The 8999-nt window shown below is 44.5% G+C and overlaps 1 long non-coding RNA gene across 1 annotated transcript; it reads left to right on the forward strand.

Annotated features, from left to right (window-relative positions):
• The first annotated feature begins 507 nt into the window (after nt 1-507).
• On the forward strand, nt 508-3363 carry LOC127332491 (uncharacterized). Its single transcript, XR_007870489.2, has 3 exons — nt 508-860; nt 943-1623; nt 2114-3363. It is a non-coding gene; the product is annotated as an uncharacterized lncRNA (long non-coding RNA).
• Nucleotides 3364-8999: the final 5636 nt, after the last annotated feature.

Raw genomic sequence — 8999 nt, forward strand, 5'->3', positions numbered from 1 at the left:
TTTGTGTTACTCCTCTCATATGGTTTATTAACAAAACCTCATCTTGTCTTTTCATTTAACAAAATCTCAAAACCAAATAATTTAAAATCTTCCGTAATGTTTTGGCTTGGTAATAAAGCTTCTTAAAGTTTTGCTTGGATCTTTTCTTATAGTTTCTTTGACTCCTCTGGATCTCTCTAATTCCTTCCGTTTCTCTCTTTGCCTTTATGCAATTCAATTGCCAAATTCATGGAAAATGAAGAAAAACGGCCAGCTGCTCCCAATCTGATACATCTCTTCTTGGCAGCCACGTGCACCCTAAGCCCAAGTCAAACCAAAGCCCACTTTGGTTAATCGTTTACCATCCAGCAGCCCACCATGCACACGTAGTTGCATCTTTCTTCAAGCTCTGTACGGACGAGCATCCGAGGATCTGCACGTCGCTGTCCCGCGACGGGACGGCCGGTGATCAACTCCTTCCTCTATAAAATCCTAGCAGCTCCTGTCACATCCAACCCTAGCCTCCCTCCTCCGTCGCGCCGCCGCCCCGTCTCCATCTCCTGCACCTCCCGCAAAATTCTACCGAGAGCTAACGCCGCCGTTCTCGCACGCTCGTCGTCGCCATGGACGCCATCGAGGTGACCTGAGCAGTGGAATCGCTCCGCCTCTGCGTCCTCTTCCTCAACGTCTGCTTCACGGATCCGGAGACGCCAAGAGCTGCACGAGCCGTCCTCGCCTCCGTCGTCGTCTACCCCGGCCACCTTTCTTCCTCGTCGTCGGCGAACTTCTCCGCCGTTTCCTCCTCGTCGCTGAGCACACCAGGGTGAGCACCACACCCTCTCCTATCCCCTGCATGCCTCAACGTCGCTGCATCGTCGCAGGTGAGAACTGAGAAGAGATCAACCGAATCCGAAAACAAAGGTTCCTGTTTTTGCTGTTTCACGGTGGCCACTTTTGACGCAGATCCTCGCCGGCACACTCCATCTCAGCAGGACATTCTTGTTTCTCCAGATGCACCGCATCACCAGCTATCTACTGGTTTTTGAATCACCCAAAACGGAGCAGTATCGGCGAAGTTATCGTCTTACAAAGTTGGCTCCAGAAATCTGTTTCAAGTTTCAGATTCAGCATGTTGTTTCGTCTGTCTGTTTTCCGGCGAGCTTCTCCGGCGACTCTGTGCGCCGTTTCCAACCATATCGGTCCCATTCGTATCATGTCACATCCCTCTTGATCAAACACTTTTGTTTAGCTCGAAACGGTGCCCAGATTCTTCTCGGACACAGCTTTAAAATCCGTGCAAATCGCCATCTACAGGAACACGCCGCTGTCACGTATTTCAGTTTCAGTGTCAATTCTTCAGTTAGCACATACCCACACGTTCTGTTCCTAGCATCCTGTTTCCTATCAAAATCCAAACAGCAACACACTGGCTATCAGCCTTGTCTCACTTTCGATCGTCCCGAGTTCGAATCCCCTGTGGCACGGGATTAAACCAACCTTTTTGATCTCGGCCACGCTGGCGCCTACGTGGCGTGGAGCCCCACTTGTCTGTGTCTCTGTCTAGCTTCTTTTTGATCTCGGCCACGCTGGCGCCTACGTGGCGTGGAGCCCCACTTGTCTGTGTCTCTGTCTAGCTTCAGTTCGGTATAAACCACCTTTTCTTTTCTCTGTTTTATCTAAATTTCTAGAAAATGCTTTTATCTTGCAAAATTAATATCTTTCAAATGCTAACTCAAAATAAAAAGTGTTCTATATGAAAATTGATCAGAAAAATGTGCTGAATATGAATATGCCATCCATGCTTGCTGTTGCACCATGCATCATAAAAATTCGTGATAGTTTGCATTATCACCTAATATGGAACATATGGAATATGTGGGATATCATATATGTTGTCCCGGTTCCATTTAACTTTGAAGTAGCTCACCCTTGCCATGTCTATGCCATGTTAATCAACATTTAAATTTGTCGGTAGAAAATGCAACTCCAACCTAATTTGCTTGTCCGGGGTTCCGATTCCGATTAATATGGATAGTTGCATTGCACCATCTCTGCCATGTCATGCATATCATCTTGATCATGCTGGATCTTCTTTATCCGTAGTAGTAAGACTTGCATACGTTGTGTGTTCCAGCTTTTGCTTCTTCCCGGATAGGATCACGAAGTGGTGTTGTGAGATACGACGAGTTTTCCGACAAGTTCTTCTGCAGCTTTTCACAGGCGAGCCCACCCCTTCAGCTATTTTACTTTTACATGCTCTTTTGATCTATTGCTATCCTTATGTTGCGATTCTGTTGTGTCACGTGTCCTATCCACCTGTTACCTATATGTCCGAGATACACCTCCTCGCCCTACCTATTGTTTGTTGTTTGCCAGCCTTGCGAGTCGTAGGCGTGTTTAGGCTCTGTTGTTTATCTCGATCTGTTATCGGGATATGTTGGGTTGTTGGGAGGTTTTTACATGCTATATCATTTGTTGGAGATAATCACACTTTACTTTATTGTTAACAACTAAAATTGTAAGCAGAGGCATCTGTGAGCCCCTTTGCGAAAGCATCGGAATTTTGACTTGCTAATGTCCCCTAGGACCCGAGTTCTTGTTATCTGTTCCGAGATTGAGCGCTCTACCCGTACGTGGGGGAATGGGACCCCCATCACCCACTACCTTTCCTCGAGTCTGTTTATTGGGAGCCACAACCTTGGTTTTATTTGCCCATATACACGATGCACGATTTACTTCCTGTTGCCTTCGGGTGTTTATTTCTGTACTGTACTCATAACGCGGGACTCCTTATCCTTGGCCGGTCGTTAGTGCCCGCCTTGGAAGCCGTCGCAAACCTCTGGGTCCGTATCGGAGTACGGCCGAACTTCGTCACGGGTAGCTTAGTTGGGTGGCTCCCATTAAACTTTCTCTTGCATTGGGAACGGTCTTGTTGTGAGACTCCACCTGTAGTAAGTGGGTTCGAGCATGCGTATGGTTACATTTGGGCAACCCCTGCAGGGTGTACATCTTATCGATAAGCCGTGTCCGCGGTTATGGACGACTTGGAATTGTATAGCTTGATCATAGAACAACTTACACCTTATTTCCTGTTGTTAATAATTTGCTAATAAAACTCTTTCAAAAGTGTTTGCAATACCTCTTGGCGAAGGGGGATCGCATTGGCTGGGTTATGTTTGTGTAGTATTTATCTGTTACCTTGTGCGCTCTCTTATCTTCTCTGAGTAGACGGATGTTGTAGCGTGTCTCTATTGGATAGTAGCTTTGCTGCCGCTAACTCCACATATAGCCGGGTGAAGTTTATACCGCCCACCAGCGAGCATAGCTGGTCTTGTCTCGCAAGTACGTGCCAATGGTACTTACCCTCGCCTTCTTTTCTTTTGTCTCCTCCCCTTTTGTCGGCAACCGATGGCCCGACTTTGACAGTACGAGATGGCGACGTTAGCAAGGTTACCCTTAGGCTTGGCACAGGCGTGGTTATGGACGCCGCTGGTTATCTTCAGGACTCTTAGTCCAATTTGTATCTTGTCCGTACTCGGACGTATTCGATCTTCTGTATGATTTGGAGCTTTGTATTGTATATTTGTATCTTGACTCGTTGGAGTCGTTGTTGTAATATATGTATCTTGTGGGCTCTATTGTAATCCTGTTGTAATGTTACCGTTCGTGTTAATTCCTCTGGCATCACGTGTGTGATTTGTCGCGCACGTCGTGTCGGAGGGCGTCTCTGAATCGATATCATGCGGATTTCGGCAGGATCGCTGGAATCCTCATGGTACCGGTTCCGGGGCGTCACACCCGACTCACTGGTTCATCGTACCGGCCGGCGAGATCGGTACACAAAGCGCCACCATGATCCACCGAACCAAACCGAACGGCCAACACGCCACCTCCCCAGTCGACCAAGGTTGAACACTTTGTCCGGCAGCTTTTGTTATGTATTTGATTTCCGAGACTAGTTTATTGCTTGCTTCCACTGCTTGTTATTAGCATCTGTTTTTTTTTGTAATGCCTGGTAGATATTCCACTCGAGAATGCCTACGAAGAATCTCGGAGGCAAAATATCTTGCAGAATAAGATAAATGCAGCCTCGATCGGCATACTGTGGAATGGGACAAAATCACCGCACCTCAAGTCGTTGCTGAGATTTTTCACCCGTGTGATGTGCCGCCAAAAGGACGATCCCGTGGGGCTGCTGCTGAAGAAGGTATTTAGCCGCACTGCTCAAATTTCATATGTCTTTGTTCGATTGATTTGATGAACTTTGATTTGCAGCAGCTAGCCACTGCTCATGTTCCGAACAAAGACAGTGAGCGCGCCAGTGATGCATACATTGGTAGAAAGGAGGCGGGATTTGGTCCTATTGTTCTAGCAAGCAATCATTTGAGGGGCCACCTAGGATCAGCACATCTGGATCCTCCTGAGCTCAACATTAAGGAGGTAATTTTATAATAGTGTTTTAAACATGACATAATCTAATTTACTGAAAGAGATCAAACTGTCAACAGGAGTGGAGTGGTATAGATGGTAGAGATATAGATATAGATTTCAGATTTCCTAATTTTTTCTTCAAAATAGGGTCGCCCCGGCCTCTGCATCCAAATGATGCACCCACCCTTTTATTGCAATGTTTTAGACTCCATTTAAGGTTTAGAAACTCATGGGTTGCTCAAAGTGGTGAGATGAATCAACCAACATATTTCCTTTTAATCTGCTGATTGATTTAATGCATGGTAAATCGCAGAAGCAAGTGATCAAGCTCATGTCCCCGCTAAGCAAAGATCGTAGCACACTGTCCGTAGTTCCGATGATGCAAACGTTTGTAGGAACAAAACAGAAGGATGTGGCACTGGGGAAGCTAATATTAGGCGTCTTCAAAAGGACTTGGATGTGGCCACTTGGCGGAACAAATAAATGAACCGAGGATGGAATTCTACAATTCAAGATGGCCTACATGCTGTTGCTGATCTGCAGAAGCTAGTGGCTGGCAACTTGGTTACCGCTTTGGTTGATGCAGATGTCCATGAGATCAACTGGACGATCTTGGAACAGGTGAAAGCACGAGCAGAAACTCTGCACTCATCTTTGCAGGTAGATGATTTTCAAAGGGTGATGCAAGAGCCGCTATATGAATAGATTGTTGTTTCAGTTGATGATGTCCCTGGTTCTTTTGTTTACTTATGTGCTGGTAGTACTTAGGGGAACTAGCTTATACAAGTAATTTTTTCCGATAAAGTTGTACAAGTAAATGGCACATGCTTCGCATGTTTGACCAATTAAGTTAAAAAGCTTCACAAAATCCTGCTATCATGTAGGCGGGCTTGCATTCGCTTTCAACCCAAGTGACTGTTGACTGCAATTTGTAATATCTACCCCTCTGTTGCACTTATTGGTATCCAAGCCCTTGGGCCCCCCTCATTTGTTAAAAAAAGATCGAATTCTTATTGCATCGAAGTTGTTTCACTAAAAAAAAGAGCTCTCACGTGCAAGGCACGTGCAATTTACTAGTATATACTACTAGTAGAGATGGTACACCTAGACATTAGAGATTTGTTTGTTTTAAAGATATTTTTAATTGTGTACAAGATGGAAAATATAACTTTAGCAAATTCCTAGTATTTTTCATGGTCGATGTAAAAAAAGTATTTTTCATGGTTGATGTAAAAAAACAAGTTTTTTTCATGGTCGATGTAAAAAAAGAGAGAAAACATGTCTCATAAAAAGCCTTATGGTTAGCACAATTTTTTTACGGAGTAACTCTTTTTTACATAGCCCAAATTACTATTCGATTTTCCATTGAAATATTTTATGTGTATATAGCAAGTGAAGAAGTACACATGCATTTTTTGTTTTATTCTTTTTTGACATTTCAAAATGTATAGAAGATGAATTTCGAAATAAAGAGATCATATGCACCCAAGAACCAACAAGCATATCCCCTTGACCCCGAACCTACTCAGGGCCCTTTTGTTGTGCCTTTTTTGGCTTTTTGGCTTTTGGATTTTGGAAGCCAAAAGAAAAGATCCTTTTGTTTTTGGCTTCCAAAATCCAAAAGCCAAAAAGCACCTATTTAGGTGCTTTTTTTGGCTTTTGCCAAAGCCAAAAAGCCAAAAAAAAGCCACAACAAAAGGGACCTCAGCTTCAGACCTGGGATTTCGTAGGCTAGGGTTCCACAGTTTTCCACCAACCAGTAATAATTTCAACTCTGCCCCAAAATTCCCGCCGAAATCCCCCTCGCTTCCAAAATTCAAAGCGATGTGAAATAAGTACAGTGCCGATCTTATCCCCCCGGACCGCTCAATTCAGACCTATCACCGGCGGCGCCGAACCCCGCATCTCTCTCTCATGCTTCCACCTTGCATGACCCACCGGATCATCTCACACGCTGGCGCCGGCCCATTGTCCCACTCCCACACCAGCACTACTGCCTTCTCATCGGCCACCATAGTGACCGACAACGTTCCACCGTCTCCCTTGCTTTTTAGCAAGCCGGAGTAGCTTCCACCTCCCCCCACCCCCACCGACGACCACTGTACCATACGAGCTCCTCCGTAGCCGACTTCCACCGCCGCCTTGTCAGCGACATTCACCATCGCCGGGTTCTCGTATCTTAATCCCCGACTCCTTCCGTCCACCGGACTGGAGATATGGGTACACAAAGCGCCTCCATGGTCCACGGCAGGAAACCAAAGCGTACACGCGCCCACTCCCAAGAAGGTTGATATGGCCGCTTTCGTTATGCAGGTGCTTTCGAAAAGTATTTTTTTTGCTTACTTGCACCGCCATCTCATTAGCATTTTTTTTGTAATGCATGCTAGATATTATTGCACTACAGAATGAATTAAAAGAGGAACGGAGACGGAAGATATGTAGCAGATTTGCAAGCCGTGTGGGCAAAAACATCTGTAACGCTATTGCCTCTAGTGCAAACCTGAACAAAATCGGAGAAGAACCCTTTCCCCTCCCCAAAGATAAAGAACAATGTTATGATTCACAATTTGATCCTGCTGAGCCTCTTGGAGAGCTGACTCAGGAAGATGCCTTGCCTGACCATTCTCCTCAACCCCACCAGGTGATTTCTGTTTTTTTTACTTTGAGATATCTGTTGCAACTTCCATGTGTTGTATACTTGTATCCTGAATCCCACCAAACATGTTCACATGCCACCTCTAGGTCTCCTTAACGCATCATATATATGTTTCAGCATGCACGTCATCCTTTACTGTTCTTCATTCTATTCCATTTGCATATCATCATATATGGCACTTCTGTAGACTGAAATATCGTTTATGTGTGCTAGGAATCTGCAGCTTCAAGTATGAATTTCGCAGGAACCACCAATGAGAGGAAGACCTTTCAACAGGCACCTGAATCGGTGATAGAACAGCTGCAACCAAAAAAGAAATCTGCTTCTGCTACTAGATAGTCTCAGCGATTCATGGCACTAGTTGAAGAAAATAACGCAAATGCTAAGAGTACTGAAATAAAAAACGTGGTGAACACCCCAAGCGGTTGAATCAGCCACCTTTTACCAATCCAGTCAACCAGCGACAATCGGCAGCAGAATCCGCTTCACAAGAACTTCTCAGCCACAATTGGCAAGCAGAACCGTTTCCACAAAGAACTTCTCAGCCACAATTGGCAGCAGAACCAGTTTCCACGGCAACTTCTCAGCCACAATTGGGATCAGAAGTAGCTGTGGTAGGAAATACTGCCCAAGGACACACTGTACCAGTCCCAGTTGACATAACCACAACTGGCCAAACACTGCTAGCACAACATCAACAAACTGTTGATGATCTCCCACTGACCCATATTAGTCCCACCAATCCTGCCATAGACAACTCCCCTGAGGATGAGCCCCACACCGAAGAAGGTACATTTTCCAATGCTTATAGTTTCATTCTCCGTTATAAAGTTATACTTTATAGATAAATATGTATATATCAAAAAAAAAATCTACCTTGATAGCATGATGTGATGCTTAACTTTGTAGTTGCACCACGATCAAGAAAAACGAGGGGCCCAACAGTAGGGAAATGTTCGTAGCTAAGCTTGCTGGGATGGAATCAAGATTTCGCCTTTCATCTATCGTAGGTGGCAGAAGGCCACTGGACCCAGAAGAATCTTGTAAATTAGCATCGGATGTAGGAATTTTTGTCAGGAATGAAATTCCTATCTTCCCAACATGGAAAGAGCACGTAGACACCTCTGCGCATTTTGAAAAATTAGTGCACAGGTTACACGTAAGTCATCTTTCTCTTGGTAATGTTACTCATACTAGTATACCACATTGGCACGTCCCGTTCCTTCTAGCTTGTTGTTGGCTCTATGTATATCGCACCAACGGTTTATATTGTTGAGAACAGTTAAGGTTCGAGTTCGATGATGACCAAGAGGAAGTAAAGCATGTTCTCAACAAATATTCTCAGATCGCTCGCGCCAGTATTGCAGCAGGCTAAAGAAGAAATACTTCACTGGAAAGATTACTGGGAGTGTTCCAACTAGATCTCCTCTTAAGCAAATGACTGACAAACAGTGGGGAGATCTTGTGAAGCACAGGTCTGATCCAAAGAATATGGTATGATTTGTAAGACTGATACCAGATCACATCTTGGATTCTTATTTATAGCAATGTCTCACTGGTCTCCTTTTTGCAGAATTTGGCTAAACAGAATCAGAAAAACCGCGGTAAACTACTTTTACCTAGCCGTACGGGATCTCGTAACCTTATAGTGCACATTCGGCAAAAAGTAAGGACATGTTGTTTTATACTGCTATTTAGAAATATTTTAGTAAAAGATCATGCAGAGTATATACACCAGTGTGCAGCTTATATTATGATCCTCCATTTCAACCGCGTTATTTGATTTATAAATGGTAGTACTAAAATGCAGATGTTACATAATGCAAGTAAAGGGAACCAAACAAAGAGATGACTCTGCCAGAGATTTTTGAAGCATGCCAGAAGAACAAACTTGAAGTGGTTGGAGAAGTCGCACAGAGTGTTCTTGTAAGTC

The sequence above is a fragment of the Lolium perenne genome, chromosome 4 (genome assembly GCF_019359855.2).
Source record: "Lolium perenne isolate Kyuss_39 chromosome 4, Kyuss_2.0, whole genome shotgun sequence".
Classification (NCBI taxonomy): Eukaryota; Viridiplantae; Streptophyta; class Magnoliopsida; order Poales; family Poaceae; genus Lolium; species Lolium perenne.